At 41.1% G+C, this 20,368-nt stretch overlaps 1 protein-coding gene across 6 annotated transcripts in view; it reads right to left on the minus strand.

Annotated features, from left to right (window-relative positions):
• The window catches only part of LZTS2 (leucine zipper tumor suppressor 2), a 647,770-nt gene that overhangs the window by 243,848 nt on the left and 383,554 nt on the right, over positions 1-20,368 (minus strand). For 2 of the 6 annotated variants that reach the window (XM_085606500.1, XM_085606498.1), the window contains exons 6-7: positions 14,615-14,697; positions 14,248-14,308 (exon numbers count right to left, since the gene is read on the minus strand). The exons of the other annotated variants lie outside the window; for them this stretch is intronic. The gene's annotated coding sequence lies outside the window, so the exon portion shown is untranslated. The remainder of the gene's footprint in view (positions 1-14,247; positions 14,309-14,614; positions 14,698-20,368) is intronic. 6 annotated transcript variants of the gene reach the window in all.

The following is a 20,368-nucleotide window of genomic DNA, read 5'->3' on the forward strand; positions in this document are numbered from 1 at the left end:
AGCCACAGCGAATCGTCGTAAGGCCTTTTTGGACATGAGACCGGACCCCCGCTCCATTGGTGCCAGATACGGTCTCTTCCATCCTTGTTTATTCAAAGTCACCTACAACAATAAGACTACGACATATGAAGAGCCTGCGCGTCTTCGAAGTTTCCTGAATTCCTGCGGTCATGCTGACATGGAGCTTTCTGGACCTTCTTCTCTCCCAACATGACTTATTTCTGAAGATGTATTATGATGCCCTCGCTCTTATGTTCGCTGGTTTTTCTCATTTAATGATCTTATAATTTGCATGTTTCTCTTGTTGGGTTTTATTCTTCATTGAAATGTTTGTTATTCATGTTGTGGTTTCTTTTTACACTCCACTCATCACTTGTCCCATGACTTTGTCTCCTGTTGTTGTCTAACCTTATTACCCTTCCTCCTTCACAGATCAATGTTCTGCGTTCCGCCTGTTCCTCCGGTTGGACGTCTCACTGACCCCGAGTGCCTGCCTTCTCCAGTTGGCCCTACCTCCCTTCCCCGTCTTCACGTCCGTCCTTGCTTGTCTTTGTTCCTGATTGTATCCTCCCTAAGTTACCCCTTGTAAGTATTCTTCATTCTCCTTCTGTCGAGCTGGCTCTTGTTTTGTTTCTTTTGACTATGCTTATTCTTCGTTTATCTTCAGACTCATTGGCTAATTTTGATACTGTTGCCTTTCATTCTTTCCTCCTTGTTATTACTCACACTGTTGATTTTCTATCCTTGAGCCTTTATCTCAGCATGTCTTTATTGGTTCTTCTTCTTTTTTTTTGTCTCTTCTCCTTTTCATGGGTTTTTCTTTCATTGGTTCTGGTTTTCATCTTTTTTGAAATTATGCTACTGTTATGTCATTGAATATACTGTCATGGAATGTGAAGGGTATCAACTCTCCGATTAAGCGTCAACGGATTTTATCACATCTAGCCAAATTGAATGTTGATATTGCATTCATCCAAGAAACGCATTTAACTGATATAGAGTCTGCTAAGCTTAAACGTGGATGGGTGGGTGAACTATTTTATTCACAGGGTGATGGCAAGCGAAATGGTGTGGCAATCCTATGTCGTAAGTCTCTCCCCTTTCAGATTCTTACCCACGAATCGGATCCTTCTGGTCGATGGGTCTATGCCAAGCTGTCACTCAGAGGTGTTCCAATTTCTCTGCTCAATGTATACGGCCCTACCACGGGTGAGCCTTCTTTTTGGGCTGATTTCTCTCCACTTTTAACAAAATTTGTGGACCACAATTTTATTTTGGCAGGGGATTGTAATCAACCTCTTGACCCCTTTGTTGATAGGGCATCCATGACCCCCCACATTCCTAACAGGCCTCACAAGTTGTTTAATCATGCTATTTCACAGCATAAGCTAGTAGACTCCTGGCGCCTTTGTAATCCAAAGTTACGGGAGTACACTTTTTATTCTCCCTGTCACCATTCCCAGTCACGACTTGACTACGTCTTTGTCTCACACAGCCTTGCTCAATCACTTCTACACTCTGAGATAGGCCCAATATTACTTTCCGATCATGCCCCTGTTCTTACTAGTGTTGACATACTTCCTAAAATTGCTGTCCCTAGAAGATGGCGATTTAATAATTCCCTTCTCGCCGATCCCAAGTTTACAACCTCTTTTACCTCCTTTTTTGACGAATATTTTTCGATTAATACAGATGATGCCCTCCCTGACCACATTATCTGGGATGCTTTTAAAGCAGCTGCACGTGACTTTATTATTCGTTATGTGGCAGATAAACGCAAGACTGCGCGTAGCTTCACCAAACAGCTCCTTTCTGACATCAAGAAATTGGAACATGCCTACTTTACATCTCACTCTGCTGACAGCTTGAATGCCCTTGTTGCTGCAAAAATGAAATTCAATGAGAAGTCCACGGAGGACGCCTCCTTGTACTTGTTGAAGTCATCTGCTAAATTCTATGGGGGAAGGAACAAAGCAGGGAAGCTCTTAGCTAATTATTTGAAGATCAAACATAATAAGTTAAATATTGAATCTGTATACGACCTTGATGACACCTTGAAACACACAGATGCAGATATTCTTGCTGAATTCTCACGCTTTTTTAAGACTTTATATACATCTGAAACTCAATCCTCTCCCAGCTCCCTGGCTAATTTTTTCTCCACCATTCACACACCACCTAATTTCCCCCCTGATCTTTCCTCCTTAGAATCTGACGTCACACAAAAGGAATTATTCACTGCATTGCAACATCTTAAACCCAATAAAGCTCCTGGCCCTGACGGTTTTACCGTCGAATTTTACCTCCATTTCTCTAAGTTATTGATTCCACGGCTTCATTCCCTTCTTCTTACTTTTGTTGATCGCGGCGCCTCCTCGGGGACTTTTTCGGATGCCCACATTTGCCTAATACCTAAGCCTGGGAAAGATGTAAAATATTGCAAAAACTACAGGCCCATATCCTTAGTCAATATTGACTACAAACTTTTCGCAAAAGCGCTAGCGATCCGATTGGATCACCTTCTCCCCGATCTTCTAGGCGAAGAACAATCTGGGTTTGTCAAGGGCCGCCATATTACAGACAACACCAGACTTTTATTCAACATCCTGTCAAAGTCCTCCCGTTGTCAACACTCACTTGCACGATTGCCCTTGACGCCGAAAAGGCGTTTGATCGGGTCGAATGGCGCTATCTCTCTCACACCCTTACTTGGTTTGGTTTTGGCCCTAGATTTATTTCCTTAGTTTCCCTGTTATAGTCTCATCCCAGGGCTGCTGTCTTTGCGAATGGTCAAATCTCCTCTTATTTTGATTTAGGTCGAGGCGTTCGCCAGGGCTGCCCTTTGTCCCCCTTTCTTTTTAACCTTGCTTTAGAGCTGTTCCTGTCCAAATTGCGTCAAAATCCTGCTATTCGTGGTTTTCAGATTGCAGATTCTCACATTAAACTTGCTGCTTACGCGGATGACATTTTACTCTTTCTCTCTAACCCTGCAGAATCTATTCCTGCTTTTCTGAATGAAGTCCGAAATTACTCCTCTATTTCTGGATATAAACTTAACCATGACAAATGTGAGATCCTTCCACTAACCAAATTTACTTTCAAACAAGACTTCAGCGACTCGCAGTTTACTTGGTGTCCTTCCCATATCAAGTACCTGGGTTTATATATCACCCCCTTTATTTCGGACACTGTTTCTTTATGTATGTCCAAATGCGCACAAAAGATTGCTGACCTCACTGTAAGGTGGCATCCCTTATACCTGTCCTGGTGGGGTCGTCTCGACACTATCAAAATGATGATCTCCCCTATTATTCTTTATACACTCTCTAATATTCCTGTACCCATCCCAATGAAATTCTTTAAAAAGATCAACTCAACGTTATCTTCATTTTTATGGAACTCTAAAAAACCCAGAATGTCTCTTGCCAGACTGATCCATCCCGCCTCTGAGGGTGGTGTCAATTTCCCTGACTTCCCTGCTTATCAGAAGGCCTTTTTATTACGTCAAGCTTCCCTTTGGCTGCAAGATCCCACTTCTCCTTGTCCTCTATGGACTAAGGTTGAACGCGCTCTCCTTTCTCCGTTTTCTTTTGCAGAATATCTTGCTTTTTCCCGCAAACCCTCATTGCTCCCTACTTCTATTCATAAATACACCCTTAAGCTTTTATTGTCTGCTACCCCCGGTCCCCCTACAACTGTCACTGATTTCCTTTCTTCTACCATCTGGCATAATAAATTTCTTTTAATTGGTCGTAAGCCCTTTTATTGGAAATCCTGGAGAAGCCGAGGATTAATTTGGATCTCGCAGCTCTTCTCTGGCTTTACCTTCCTCTCTTTTCCTGATCTCCGTTCTTCCTTTGATTTGCCTCTATCCTTTCTCTCTAAGTATCTTCTACTCAGAACTGCGGTTCTGGAGGTTTATAAGCGGCTCTCAGTTTCTCCTCCCTCTCCCGCTCCGTCCAACCCCATTTCTCAACTTCACTCTATCCTGCGTACTGCTCCCAAAGCATCCTCTATTTATAAGCACCTTCATGCTCACGAGCTACCCAGACCTAAATCCAAGGTTGAATCTCAGTGGGAAGTCGATCTTGGAATAACCTGGCCGGTATCTTTAAGGGACAAAATTTGGATAAAAATCCGTAAAACTTCTAGGGCAGCTTCCTTGACACAATCCTTACTTTTTATTTACAACAGACTACTTCACACTCCTTCCACACTACACAAGCGATTCCCCAGTACCTCAGACAATTGCTGGTCGTGCGGCTCTCCTAATGCTACATTACCTCATATGCTATTTCTTTGTAAACATGTGCATGATTTTTGGCTACAGGTGTGGGCTCAAGTTAAAGTTATCTTCCACACTTGTATTCCCTTTTATCTCACTCAACTTTTCTTGGGTAGCCTATCCCCTAGTTGGGACACTGTAGATATGCATGTTCGCATTGTTGATCTGCTATTTGCTATTGCTTTTCAGCAGATCACTGTTAATTGGAAAAATGCAACCAATATTTCTTTCAAAGCGTGGTGGTACAATGTCTGTCACAATCATAGACTTGATAATGCTTTTGTTTCTTCTGTTCACTCAGCAGCCAAACGTGCAGACTTATGGCACCCCATTACGTTATATTTAGATAATTGTGTTGCTCATTCCTCTCGTCCATTGCCTGCTCAACAAGAAGTTCCTAAACCCCCATGATACCCTTCTAGTCTCCATAATTTTTCAATTATACTGTTTTGTCTTTATTTTTTCTGTACTTAGTTGTTTAGATATGATTGATGCAGTTTCTTTGCTTCTTTTAAATTGCCCGTGATTATTATTATCTTGTTGTAATCTCTCTCTTACAAATTTTTACTTTGCTGTAAACTCTCTCTGACATGTTGTATTCTGTAATCCCCTCCCTTCCCCTCCCTCCCCTCTCCCCTCCCTACCCGATATCCTATATTGCATTCTCATTTCCATTTGCTTAATAAAATTCTTTTAAACTTAAAAAAAAAGATGACTATGACCTGCTTCATAATGGTATTCTTAAGAGGATGTATTTGAGGCAACATTCTCTGATTAAGGATAGTCACAGGTAAAGGGTGACAACCTGTACCAACTCGGTCATTGCGACTCCTCTTTTCAGGCCTGGAAGGGCATTGACCAGATCTCATGCCCTTTCAAAGGGTCACCTCACTCAAGTGCAAAAGTGCCAGAATAACCATCAGCACCCAGACCTCCAGAAAGCCTCCTCTTATCTGCTCTGTCCTCATGTAGAGGCTGGTAACATATTTGATCCACTTGTCATTTTTTAACTGCACGCCATATTTGTTATCAAGAAATCCAGATTATTAAAAATGTATTTGTATTGATGTAACTACCTTGGCGGTTGTACTCTTCCATCTGCTCTCAGATACCTTGCATAGTCTTTATTTGGGTGGTAATTACTGTGCTGTATGAGAGAGAATGGTTTATTTAAAACTCCCAGAACATTAGCAAAACTTACTACAGCTTCACTAAGAAAATATTCAAGTTATGCTTTAAAGCTCCCCGACTATCTAACAAGGTTCAGCATGGTTATTTTCTTCCCGCCTATTTCTTGCAGGCATGAGTACATTTAGAAGCTAAGGCACACCCAGCCTTCTGTCACAAAGTTTCTTCACCTGCAACACTGGAGCACACACACATGTGGCAAAGACCACCACACAGACCACCACCACCCCATAACTTCTCCACTGCCTCCTGCTCAACACAAGATCTTTCCGCAAACACGCCACTGAGATCTGGGACACCATCTCCTCTCTCACACCAATGTCATCTTTCTCGCCCAGACTGCTCGCCATCAACTCCAAGCACTAAATACATGCCACAGAAACCTCAATTTCCACCTCGCCGACTGTGAAAACACCAATACCGCCAACCTCCTCAAAAGCATAAACACCCTCTGACTCACTCAACTAGGCGCTGACGCCACGCACATCGCAGGAACACCATCGACCCTATTTTCATGGCCAGCGACAATACAGCCACATCATAGAACTCACTTGGACAGGCCACACCATAGTACACTTCACAAGCCCCCTCGGCACCACCACCAAACCTCCCAGCAACTCCCACCGAAGTTGGAACAAGGTATCAGAGAGTCAATAAACCAACACAGTCAACTTCTCCCAACTGGACACCTCAGCTAACCTAGAGCAGGCTGTCAAGAACTGTCTGCCTGGATCACAGATTGCGCCAACAGAGTCGCCTCCATCAAGCCCACAAAACCTAACTGACCCTCCAAACAGGCTAGCTGGTACACCACAGAACTAAGAACTACAACACACAACTAAAAGCAACTTGAAAGAAAATGGTGCACCAGCATGGACACAACAGACTGAACATCCTACAAAACATCGCTCAACCAGTACAACCGACTCCTGAAACAGACGAAAAGGAGCACCCTTGCCAACCAAATCTAGGCGAATGCCAACCGCAGCAAAGAGTTAGTCAACATCGTCAGAGTTCTCCAACCCCTCAGCCTCTGAACACATCATCACCCCCTCCCAAGAACTCTATGACACCCTGGCAGATTACTGATTACTTCCTTGACAAGATCTCCAACATCTAAAAAAACTTCAAACCCCAACTTACCACCACGGACATCCTCCGCCTCATCATTCCCACAGAGGCAGACCACGACCTCCTGCTAACCACCTGGGACCAGCTCACAACTCAAAACACCACTATCATGACTCCGTCCACTCAGGAGTACCGATAGACCCTTGCCCCCACGACATCTTCAACCTTGGGAGCAAGACGATCAGCAACGAACTCACCGCCATCTTCAACGCATCCATCGCCACGACCATCTTCTCTGAATGAATAACATGCTAAAATCAAACTCCTCCTCAAGAAACCCTTCGTCACCCCCAGCAAAATCAAAAACTTTGGGCCCATCTCTCTACTCCCTTACCCGCCAAGGTACTCGAAAAAACGGAACACCTGAGAACAACCATCTTCTGGACATCTCTCAGTCATGATTCTGTGCCAACAACAGCACCAAAATTGCCCTCATTGCTGCCACAGATGACATCAGAGTCCTCCTTGACTAAGGAGAAAAAGAAGCCCTGATCCCCCTTGACCTCTTAGCTGCATTTGACACCATATCCTACCATACCCTTATCAAGAGACTCCACATTGAAGTCCATGGAGACACACTCAGATGGATCACATCTTTCCACACAGGAAGAACCCAGAGAATCTACCTGGCTCTCTATACTTCCGAACACAAAAGAATCTTCTGTGGTGTCCCTCCAGGCTCATCCATCAGCAACTACTATGTTTAATACCTACATGACCCCCCCCTAGTCGACATCGTCGGAAACCCATGGACTAAACAAAATGTACTACGCCAGCGAACCCAGCTCATTCTCTCGCTACCATAAGACCCCTCCGCCACGAGGGCCAACTTCCACAGGTGTATGATGAGCATCGCACATTGGAGGACTGACAACTGCCTGAAACTTAACACAGAAAAAACTGAAGTACTGATCTTCGGGAATAACTCCTCGTGGCCTTCTGTACTAGGACCCTCACCCATACCAACGGACTATGCCCGCAACCACGGCATCATCCTGGACCACAAACTTACCATGAGAAACCAGATCAACACAGTCTCCTCTGCCTGCTTCCTCACTCTCTGCAAGATCTTCAAATAGCTCCCGGTCAACACCAGACTAATTGTAACTCAGGCCCTTATCACCAGCCAGCTGGACTATGGCAACGCACTCTACACAGGAATCAACTCGCACCTCCTGAAGAGACTACAGACTATACAGAACTCTGTGGCCAGACTCATCCTCAACCTTCTCAAGGGGACCCACATTACCCCCCACCTCAGCAAGCTCCACTGGATCCCCATTTAGAAGAGATGCCACTTCAAGATATTGATCCACACATACAAAGCCCTGCACAACAAAGCAGTGGCATAGCTGGGGGGTGGAGGGGCGGTCCACCCCGAATTGTGGGGGTGGCGACCTCCCCCCGCTATCACCTGAAATCTCGGGGCTGCAACAGCAAGCCCCCGCTCTTCACTGAGGCCACCGCGGGGTGGCAAACGCAGAGACCGCCACGGGCGCCAGTTGGGCTAGCTACGCCACTGCAACAAAGCACCAGCATACATCAACCCCCATCCAAATTTCCACATATCTTCCAGACAACTTTGCCCCCTTTCACCTGACCCAAAACCCCTTGCATATTTCAAAGCCACAGCAGAGGTAATTCCTTCTCCCACCTGGCGACGAAGTCTTGGAACGAGCTCCCTCTTCACCAATGTACCTCACACTCACTACTGGAATTCAGGAAAGGACTCAAGACCTGGCTCTTCGACTGAGCCTCTGCTGCAAGATCTTCAACGCCTGCATACCCTCACGGGTTATTAGCCGTGCTTGCAAATCATGTTGATTGATTGAAAGATTCCGCGAGAATTGAGCCTCTCTCTGTATTCCTTATTAAAAAAACCTCTTGGTTGGCCACAGAATATTTCCTTGGGAACGGAGCATCTTTCTGCATTTCTTTACACCAGTTCTAGGTGGACTGTCCAAACATCTCCCAGGGAAATAACACTCTTGGATCCTAGTACAAATCACTGATAAGTGCCTCATTCATATCTCTCTGGCAACGGCATAACTCGCTTCATTTCTTCTACTCCTCATTTAGATGGCCCATAAAAATAGCTCCTTGAAAATGGGTTGACTCTATTTGTTCCTCTTTTGCCTCATAAAGATGATGTTCACAAATGAGCAGGAATTGAGCAACTTTCATTATCCGTGGTACTGCCTATCTGGAAAGTCATTGCAAACATCTCTAGAATCAGAGTCATTTTCAGTATTGCTTTACTGCTACTGGTAACTGGGTGGACCATGTACATATCTAGCTGGGACCTGAGTAATTGTATATTCTTTTACTCCTCACCAGGGTGAGCCGCTCAAATATCTTTCATGGGACTTGATTAAGTCTCTAAACTCTCCTAAACCACATTTGGGTGAATCCCACTAATAATGGTAATACCTAATGATCACAGAGGCACTAAAGTGTCTATGCTTGGAATGGACCAGAACAATCTACAATCTTTGCTACTTAAAATCCAGCCGACCTGAAGTTACCGTATTAGAAGTTCCCAAGGACCATCTCCTTCAAAACTGTTATGAGTGATATTCAGTGAGATATTTAGCCCTAAAAAAATTAAATGCCTTTTATACAAGACAATTCATTAGCTAAATATTTTGCAAATGCACTGAACTATCCTGTTGCACGACACTGCATACAGTAAACTGTGGTATTCTATGGTTGGTTAGTTAAAATGTATTGCCTGAAATGTTACCATTGTGCCCTAACTCACAGGAACGTGTTGGTATCACACCTAACTGATTATTCTTACATATCATTATAACTTGATCTTAGCTATGAAAGGAAAGTAACAAAATAGTACGCCTAAACCCTGGTCCAAATGAGATTGCAGAGGCCCTCATAATGAGGGAATGGGTTGTCTATCACTGTGCTCATTAGATCAGTTACCACAAGATACAACAACCCTAATATCGAACAGAACATCATTGACACTATTCCCAACCTACATTCAACAAGCTACAGATAGGCCAAATAGTTGTCTATTATGGTACTGAACAGCACTTGCTAAACACCAACGTGTGCACACATCTCCTTTCTGTGAGACAATGGGCTTGGGTATGGATGCTTTCTATTTTCAGAAGCAAATAGAAACGTTCTTCTGTCATTACCCTTAAATACCAAATTCTTACACCCACAGCTCAACGAAGAAGCTGAAACATTTATGTAAGAAGAGCGCCAAAATACAATGCAGCTAACACATCTGCACAAGCTGACTCAGACTGCTATCCTTGAGGGATGGAACCAAGTTGAAAGCTACCATACTGCTGGCATCAATATGAGGCCATTCCAATGGCAGAATGTGTGTTATACAAATATACAGCGCATAACATTATATACTGTGCCCATGACTGTGCTGAGAGCTACGATTGTCCATGGGTAGAGGTACAACTTACTTCCTTGGGCCTTCGTAGAGCTAAGACATTCAGGAGCTCTGTTGGGGAAGCATCCAGTGCATGAGTGAGAAAAGATACACACTCAGAATTCTAAGTATGTCAATTATGATACTGAGCTATTGCTTTTTACTTAACACACATGACTTTGTTCAACAGTCTCAGAAATCATTGTACCTCACCTGTGGCCGATATCCGCAAGGAGTTATGTGCGATAGATTTATTTTCTGCTCAGGTACTCCTAAAAGTATTTTTCCTGAAGGGGGAATGGGCACATTGTCAGGAAGTATTTGTTGGTGATCGTTATGCTGTCTGTCCTATTTTGTGATTAATGACACTGCAGCCATGCTGTACTCAAACGCAGCTTCAGGATATCTGTTGCTATGTTGTGCAAATATCCACTCTGGTGTTGCAGGGGCTTCACGGCTCCATTCGATTGATCGCATGGGACCAGAATGAGCTGCTATCCCAGCAGTCTAGCACAGGAAATACTGCCTCGCGGTTTCCTCAACTACAGACTGTTTCTAGAACTATAATTTCCCCCTGATGTGTGCATTGGCTGTGACAATATTTTGTTGGCCTTTATGGGCTACAATATCTAGCTGGAGTATTAAGAGGATAGGCAGGATCCTAGTGCCCCTCATGAAAAAAATCCATTGACTACTGTTAGCTCTGACCTTACATTCATTAATGCTAATATGATGAAGTAAGGACGCCACAGCAATTTCGAGTAAATCCTTTATTGCTGAGGAGCAATCATAGATACATCTTTCTCCTTCCACCATGAATACCGGAATCCCGTAGAACCCGTTATCCATTCCAACCCAAACAATTCCAACCCACGAGGATGCCCAGTAACTCATAGTCACGCGAAGCGTAACCATTCGTTACCTAGCCACAACACTTCCCCCTTTCTTATACAACATATTAATTCAATAAATGAACCACACAATACTTTAATCCTGCTGAAAGTTTGCATCAACCTCACTCATTGTTCACCACATAGTCTCTAAGCCAAATAGGAGCATTCCTTGAACGTGACACTTTACCTAGCCACAACATATGATCTTCAAAGGACTTCAGAGGTATGGTGCATCCCTAGAATGGTCCTCTGCCTTTTTATGGTGTGTTTGAATGACTGCTTACAGCAACTCATCCACCTGTGTGGTGTCCACAATTTCTGTCAGCTGTACGCCACTTGGCTAGGATGCACCCTCCATGAGAAAAACATGATCCTCTATGCATTCTTTTACATTGGTTAGACTGAGATCCCTTGATAAGTAGATTGTCAACTTATCTACTCATAGATTGATCTGAATGTAGAACTGGTTCCTTTGGAACAGCCATTTCAAGATCCTTGCTGGTATGGGCAGCAGAGCTGTTAAATCGGGGGACTTTCAACAAGTGCATATTTATGAACAGATGAAAGCAAGCTCTTCAACTCTATGTAGGTGAAGATTCTACTGGGACATACAATTGCCCATTACTCGTCGGCTGCCCTGAATAAATGCAGTTCCCAGCCCAAATGGGCTGATAACCATCACCAACTTCATCTTCCATTTTACATTAAAGTGCTGTTATAATTAGCATATCATTTTCTCATCTAGGTTATCTCCCTTCTTGAATTATAAATGTTGTTTGTTTAGGTATAAGTGTCAAACATAAATGCACATTTATTCACATCATTATCCACTGCAACGTGATAATTAAGTCTCTTCGAATATATTCATGTTTTTCTGTATGGATCAAATTCTATTTTACAGCATTTGTTTTTTTAAATAATGAAGGTATCATTGAAAGAGATAACTTCCCTTCTCCTTAATTGTTTTTAAACAACAGGCAACATTTCCCAGAATACGAGTCAGTAAAAGGGTGCTGGGGCCTTTCAGCTAATTGTTTATTATGAAAACCTTCAACAATATTCAGATACAAGATAGGAACTAAGAACAGAGTGTAATGAGATAGAGAGGAACTTTGTACCAGAGACTTGAGAAAGAAGGGCCACACAGAGCTGTAATCACCTTCCTCCAATGAAGGCCACAGGAAGGTGCACCCAAGCCTTCACTGAGTGTGCTTATCTGCCTGAAAATCGGGTTTACTTTTTTTATTGTTTTTTTGCAGGTGTGAGCCATCTCTGAAGCTCGAGGTAGGCAATACAAATAGTAGGCAATATAAATAAGCTTTATGATGCAACTACAATGTAACAGCATTTTTTGTCCACCCTCCTAATAAGTATTATTACCAATATTATGCTTCTGTTTATAACAATTACCATTTACATTGCATGCACAAGGATAGGGTTTTATAATTAAATCTACCGTTTAAATATATTCCTGGGTTCCTAGTATTCTTGAAGGTTCCTTACCATGATAAAAGATGGTTTAGTTTCCCCTAACTATTCCTGTAATATCTCACAGGGCTGATTGTTGCTTAAAAAGCATCTCACTCAAGTAATGCTCAGTGGGCAGGCGTGGTTGCAGTCCATTTGGCTTTCTGTCTCGGGTTAGTACGCTGACATAGACCATGGTGCCAAAGGGGCCTAGAACGCCTATTTCTGGTCCCTGTTTCAGCAAGAAATCCAGAAAACCTATCAGTTTGACATTTATATATGACAGCAGTGCATTCACCATCTTTTGGCAGACCTCCCAATGTCTTACTATGTGTCACTGATAAGCAACACCCTAACTTCGAGAGGATCATCAGATTTGGGATAATGCACCCACAACAATTAACCACCAGTTGGAAGTCTCTGATTCTACTCATACTCTACGGCTCTGCAGCTTGTGATGCTCCCCCATTTTCTTTGGGGCTGTCAACACACCCTGATCAGAAAATGTGACATAAATGAACACTTTTCCCTGGATGGCATCAGTCCAATTTCCTGGAGAATATTCAGAACATCTCATACTCATTGAGACCCTAGGCCCCATTGTCACAAACTATCAATCTTGTGAGCCTGTGACCTTCTCAGTTGTGTTTTGAAATACCCCTTCCATGGAAATATCTTATATTGCCACATCCACAGGTGCTTGGAAAATACTATTATTTCACAGTATTAATGGTTCAATCGCGGCTGGAAATGACCGGCATTTAGATTCAATGCCCAAAAACAGCGTACGCCATGAAAGTCTGCTGAGATGTCTGCAAGATTCAGAGTAAGCCTACTTTCCTTTCATGTCCTTGTTTGACAGTCCCACATGTGCACTTGTTCCTATCTCCACAGATATGACATGATTTATTTGTAGTGTCTGTCGAAGAAAGGTGGCTCCCTTAACCTTTCAAAGGATGCCTTTTTTTTTTTATTTCTGCCTTCGCTTTTGCGATGGTGTACTATCATATGATTCTGGGCAGCAATGCCATCTTCTGAGGCGTATCATCAACATGATGCTTTATGGCTTTCTGTTGCAGCCACCCCATTCTCTTACAAAGGTACAAATATCATGGCCCTCTTGTCAATTTGATTAGCCTGCCTATAAACAACCCCAACTCTGTAGTATAGGGTTTTTTTTAAAATAAGCTCCAAGCACTCAGTAGTATAAACACAAATGTTATATCCAGTAATTAATGTCCAATGTCTTTTTATTCAGACACAGTTTCTTATCCGGTTATAATTTTCATCTGTACAACATTTTTTTCCTTTTGTTCGACAGCAGCTAGCAGCTTAAGCAAAGCCAACACGTGTTTCTTCTGTTTTAATTACAACTGGACTTCATCAGGGCTCATAGCAATTGTTATTTTTCATCAAGGCTGAAATACACAAAATCGTGTGGTAAGGGAATGAAGCAAATCAATATGTTGCAGTACAACCTCCACCAGATCACCCGGTGTTGCAACAAAGGTGAGAAAAATTATTAGTTTATGGGAGCATCTTCTGTGTAAGATTAGGTCAAAGCGTAATCATTGGAATAAGGTTGTAGACCATGCCAGTGACGGAAAAGATGTAATAAAACCCTCTCAGCCAAATAGAAGTCGATAGTCTCCCTTCCTACACCGTAGTTCGAGAGGCCTATGTCATGCTCAATAAACCCCTGTTTGTCAGATCACATATGATCGAGATTTGGTTCACCTCATAATAATTATTAATATATCCAATGTCCCAGTGTCAGTATAACTCCAAACTCTGCAAGTCAAAATATCAGTATATAATAACCATATCTTATCCAATCTTAAGTACAGCAAAGTCCAAACCATAATTGCGCTTACCTATCTATTAGTCCGTGTTTGGTCAGGACTCAAGATTAACATTGTATTCCCACTTCAGAACCTGTGGGGTCAAATGAGTAATTTGTCACTGATATAGTCGAATTCAATACCAGCCAAAATTAAAAAACCACACTATATTCACAATTCATTCGTCGTTCCTGTGAATGCACTGTATTTCACACTATATACACATCCTCCAAAGCTTATTACCCGTGTCAATAAATATATACAGCGGGAATTATACACATACCCAGTTACTCAGCATGACCGGCCTCTATAATTGAAACGCACCCCAAAACATTAGTAAGAACCACCTCTCAAAACGGCGCGCCCGATCAATCTTAATAAACACACTGACATTACATACCGAAAGGTAGAGTACTCCCGTCGGTCGATCATCTTCTGGCGTTGCACATCAGCGCCAACTTTGCGCTCGCATTTTCAAGTTTCCTGGGACCGGAAGTAAAGCGCACTGATAAATGGCGGCCATATTGTAGTGTGTTGTTTTCCGTTTAGCACGTTATTCGTGTAAGAAGCCAAATTATTCAATATATTTGTTTTTAATTGTATCGAGAATACATACTATATAATGACTCGCGAAACTCTATCAATCGATAGCCGCTACAAGTAAAACAGAAATTATGGCGGCCATTTTATAGCTATCAAATAATATGATTTATATCAGCCTCTACACTGTTCAGTTTTATAATTGCAATATACATACGAATAATCATTATGCGTAGTATAGCGCAAGTTGAGTCTGTCCCTTATTTTATTATATATTTTCCGAAAATCAACATATCAATCCTCACGTACGAAATACAAGGACCCTATGTCAGAATTCATGGCGGCCATCTTATAGTTTTCAAATAAATATTAGATAGTATATTTTGTTGCAAATATTACCCACATGATTAAAGTATGTGCAATCTAATATTATTTAAGGTGCCAGGTACTGTTGTTAATATTAAGATTAGTCCATAGTCTCGATACATCATATTCTGACCGTATTACTCTTATATTACCATTCCACTGCTTCAGATCCTACCGCACGCCGACAATCATTGTAGAGAGTATTAGTAAGTGTTAATCCATAATCCCAAACCATAATAGGGTAAATAACATGGCATGTAACAGTGGTTAAAGCCCAGTGTCCCGAAATCATGCAACAGGAGAAAGATGAAAGTTAATTAATTTTCCTCATAATAGCACATTATTTTTCCTTCATTACAAGTATTCCTCCCATACAGTTTAACATCACATTAGCAGTTCTGTAATTTCATTTAAACATTGTGCAATAATATCCCATATGTCAGTGTATCTCAGACACTATGCATCAGCATGTGCTAGATAATCTTTGACGATTATGCAGTTATAGCCATTGACCCAATTGATCTCATATACATCATTATTTACAAAAGCATTTTCAATAGGTCATACAATTCCTATTAAAATTGTTTTTTCAAATAGATAAAGACTACAGAGGTAGATTACTATCATATACAGTACCAGATCAAAAATCGTGCCCACATAGTATACACTTTTAGATCAGCCAAAACAACGAAACAGACTGATATAAACGAATATCAAAATATATGAGAAAAGTAATATAAGACATGTAAAACACAATATTATTGAGATTATTCTCCCAAGAAGTAGTGTAACTCCCCATCAATGTCAAGACCATCTTCAACTGCTCTAAGGCGCATTATCCACACAGCTTCTTGGCGACGTAATCTTAACTCTCTGTTTCCACCCCTCACTAGTGGTGGTACCATTTCAATACCATGAAAATAGAATGTCCTATGTCGATCCTGCTTCTCGCAGGACATTGTGTGTACTGCAAATGGATACTTAGGGTCACCTTGTTTAATTGCCCTAAAGTGTTCTTGAATCCTGTCTTCAAGGATTCTGGTAGTACTCCCTACATAGATACGATCACATTTGCAGATTAAAACATAAACCACGAATTTTGTGTAGCAGTTAATGTAAGTAGTGATTGAAAACTGTGGGCTATTATTATAGGAAAATTTCTTGACAGCCACACAGAATCTGCACAGCGAACAGTTTCTGCATTGGTGTGAACCCTTGTTTCTTTGTGTAAGCCAATCCTGTCTCCCAGTCTTAATGGGATAACTTGGACTGATCATACTTCTCAATGTTATCCCTTTACGAAAGGTAATACTCTGATTTTTGGAGATAAATTGAGCAATATTTTTATCTCCCTTAAGTAGATACCAGTGTCTTTTTAGTATCCTACTGATGTCCCCTGTATTGCTCCCAAAGCAAATGATTGATCTAATCACATCTTGTTGTCCTGCATTGATTCTCAAATTATCCGAGAGTGTATCTTCCTGTTTTAGTTTCATGGCTTTGGTGGCAGCTTTTTTAATAAGCTGTTCAGCATACCCTCTATTTCTAAATCTTTCTTTTATATCCTCAATATTATTTTTAAAGTCATCATTGGTAGTACAGTTGCGCCTCGCCCTCATCATCTCACCATATGGAATTGCTGCAATCTGATGGTTAGGGTGAGCACTCAAGGCATGTAACACCGAATTGCACGAGGTTTCTTTTCTGTACATCCTTCTGTTCAGTTGATGGTCATGTATAAACAGTTCTACATCTAAAAATACAATCCTCTCTTTATTATGGTGCATGGCAAATGACATATTATAGGGGTTGCTTTCCAGATGTTGTTTAAAACCATGTAATTGCTAATTTGTCCCAGTCCATATTAAAAGAATATTGTCTATATACCTGCCCCAAAAGTATATATACTGTATCCAATTGCTTCCTGGTCTGCCCCAGATCCACTCCCTCTCAAACCAACCCATAAAAAGGTTGACATAAGAGGGAGCAAATCTGGAACCCATAGCTGTACCACTTGTTTGTTGGTACCATCTACCCTCAAACAAGAAAACATTATTCTGAAGGATAATACCTATCATCCTCATGATCATCTCAGTATGTAAAAGTAATTCTGCAGGTCTCTTCTGTAAATAATGTTTAATGGCAGTCATACCAAACTCATGAGTAATGTTTGTATTAAGGGATACGACATCCAAAGTAACTAAGGTCATCTCATCCCATGAAATATCATTCATCATATTTAAAACTTGCTTCGTATCCCGAATATACGATGGTAGTGATGGTACTATGGGTTTAAAAAAAGTATCCACAAACTGAGACAGGTGTTCTGTGGGGCCCCCTATGCCGGATACTATTGGTCGGCCTGGTGGAAAAGGTGCAGACTTATGAATCTTTAGAAGAGTATATCGACATGGGTACTTAGGTTTAACAAGTTTGAGAAATGTATATTCCTCCAAAGAAAGTAGCCCTTGCTCATGCCATTGTTTAAGTTCATATTTAATGGTATTAGTAATATTTATTATCGGATTGGCATCCAGGGCTGTAAAGCATGTCGTGTTCGCCAACGGTGTATATACTTCGTTGTTATAATCTGACCTATTCATGACCACTATACAGCCTCCTTTGTCTGCCTCGCTAATAATCAGGGACTCGTCACATTTTAGCTGTAAAAGTGAGCGTCTCTTTTGTTCAGTAAAATTGTACATACCTCAGTGTCTATTTCTATTCTTATTAATAGGTACACGATCCAAGTCATCACATACATTTTTATAGAACACATCAAAACAGTTATCTGAGGGGAAATTAGGGGCCATTTAGATTTTTGTCTTAGTCCACTATCACTAGTGTGTCCAAAATCTATACCCATTTGGTGTAAAAAAAACTTTTCATCTACAGGAGTACCCTCTTCAGGATCAAGTGATAATATTAAGACAGTATCTATAGATTCCTATATTGACATTGTACTATATGACACTGGTTTGTTCTCTTCATCAGGTCTAATAGATTGTGTGGCAAAATGTTTCTTCAATTTCAGTTTCCTGAAAAATGTATATATATCAACCTTCAATTGCTAATTTTTTACCACAGTAGATGGACAAAACCCAAAGCCTTTTTGTAGAACTTTAATCATGTCATTAGTCAATGTACGGTCAGACAGGTTAATCACATTTACATTCATGTGTTCTGGGTTGGTATCTGTATTTATTACTTTCTCCTTGTCCAAGACCTGGTGCGCATACCTACTCTGTTGCTTGACTGATCTCTTGGTTCCCTTTCCTCGTCTGGTATACGAGTAGTAACCTTTCTGTTCCCTATTCGGATTCGTCTCATTTCTTCTAAAAAACGATTACTACCAGAATCCGAGTTAACGTCATTTGTTTCAGTAATACTTTCATTGTTACTAGAGATAATGCTGGATGAGCTCGCCCTCTCACTATCTCCTTCAGCTCCACCCTTCACTTCCTTATTTATTAGATGGTCAAATTTACTGGCAAATGTAAAAACTCTGCCCGACAGGTAGTCTCGCTCATCTCTCTTCAGTTTCCTTGTTTTGTGAATCTTAATTCCTTCCTGATGCTTGGCAAGTATATCTTTTAAAATTACATAATTTTTCCCAGTTGCCTCTTTTAAATTCATTCCCTCAATCTCCTTTTCTACCTCTGCAATTTCTATTTATAACTTAGCAACTTTCATTCCCGCATTGATTCTCAAGATTTCCATAAGATTCATTGAGTTACTGATCAGTTCTTTCTCCCATCTTGACAATAGATCAGGTTCCAAATCATCATACGAAGGAAATATTTGTGCCGTAGGCCCCTTGGTATCCTGTTAAGTTTTAAATACTGTTTCAATGTTGTGGCATCCCACCATTTCGATTGCTCTGCAATTTTTAGTCTTTCTAATTTCATAAATTTCTCTTTTAATCCTTCACTCCTCATTGGTTTAGATTGTGCTGTCAAACCAGCATTTAGGTTGCTGAATAATTCTTCAGCTACTTTTTCTCTTTCTGCCAAGTCAGACATCTTTTATCTTGTGTTTAGTCTAGTAAAGACCCGGTGGTGCTGCACTACCCAAACAAATCACAATAATATAGAAACAGTGGCTGGGCAATGGCGCACACTCCAGTTGGGTTAATAGCTGTCCATGTACATTACAAAATCTTGGTGCTTCAGGAGGAAGGAGAGCCACCAAATCTCCGACAAAACAGAAGAAGATCTAAGTCTTCTCCTTACACAAATCTTTTAATAAGCTCTAAGCACTCAGTAGTATAAACACAAATGTTATATCCAGTAATTAATGTCCAATGTCTTTTTATTCAGAAACAGTTTCTTATCCGGTTACAATTTTCATCTCTACACCGTTTTTTTCCTTTTGTTCGACAGCAGCTTAAGCAAAGCCAACACGTGTTTTGTCTGTTTTAATTAAAACTGGCCTTCATCAGGGCTCATAGCAATTGTTATTTTTCATCAAGGCTGAAATACACAAAATCGTGTGGTAAGGGAATGAAGAAAATTAATATGTTGCAGTACAACCTCCACCAGATCACCCGGTGTTGCAACAAAGGTGGGAAAAATTATTAGTTTATAGGTGCATCTTCTGTATAAGATGAGATCAAAGCGAAAATCATTGGAATAAGGTTGTAAACCATGCGAGTGAGGGAAAAGATGTAATAAAACCCTCTCAGACAAATAGGTGTCGACAGTCTCCCTTCCTACACCGTAGTTCGAGAGGCCTATGTCATGCTCAATAAACCCCTGTTTGTCAGATCAAATAAGATGATCGAGATTTGACTCACCTCATAACAATTATTAATATATCCAATTTGCCATTGTCAGTATAACTCCAAACTATTATGAGGAAAATTAATTAACTTTGATCTTTCTCCTGTTGCATGATTTCGAGACACTGGGCTTTGAACCCCCTTCTATGCCATGTTTCTTTACCCTATTATGGTTTGGGATTATGGATTAACACTTACTAATACTCTCTACAATGATTGTCGGTGTGCGGTAGGATCTGAAGTGGGAATACAATGTTAATCTTGAGTCCTGACCAAACACAGACTAATAGATAGGTAAGCGCAATTATGGTTTGGACTTTGCTGTACTTAAGATTGGATAAGATATGGTTATTATATACTGATATTTTGACTTGCAGAGTTTGGAGTTATACTGACACTGGGACATTGGATATATTAATAATTGTTATGAGGTGAACCAAATCTCGATCATATGTGATCTGACAAACA

The sequence above is a fragment of the Triturus cristatus genome, chromosome 1_2 (assembly GCF_964204655.1).
Source record: "Triturus cristatus chromosome 1_2, aTriCri1.1, whole genome shotgun sequence".
Lineage (NCBI taxonomy): Eukaryota > Metazoa > Chordata > Amphibia > Caudata > Salamandridae > Triturus > Triturus cristatus.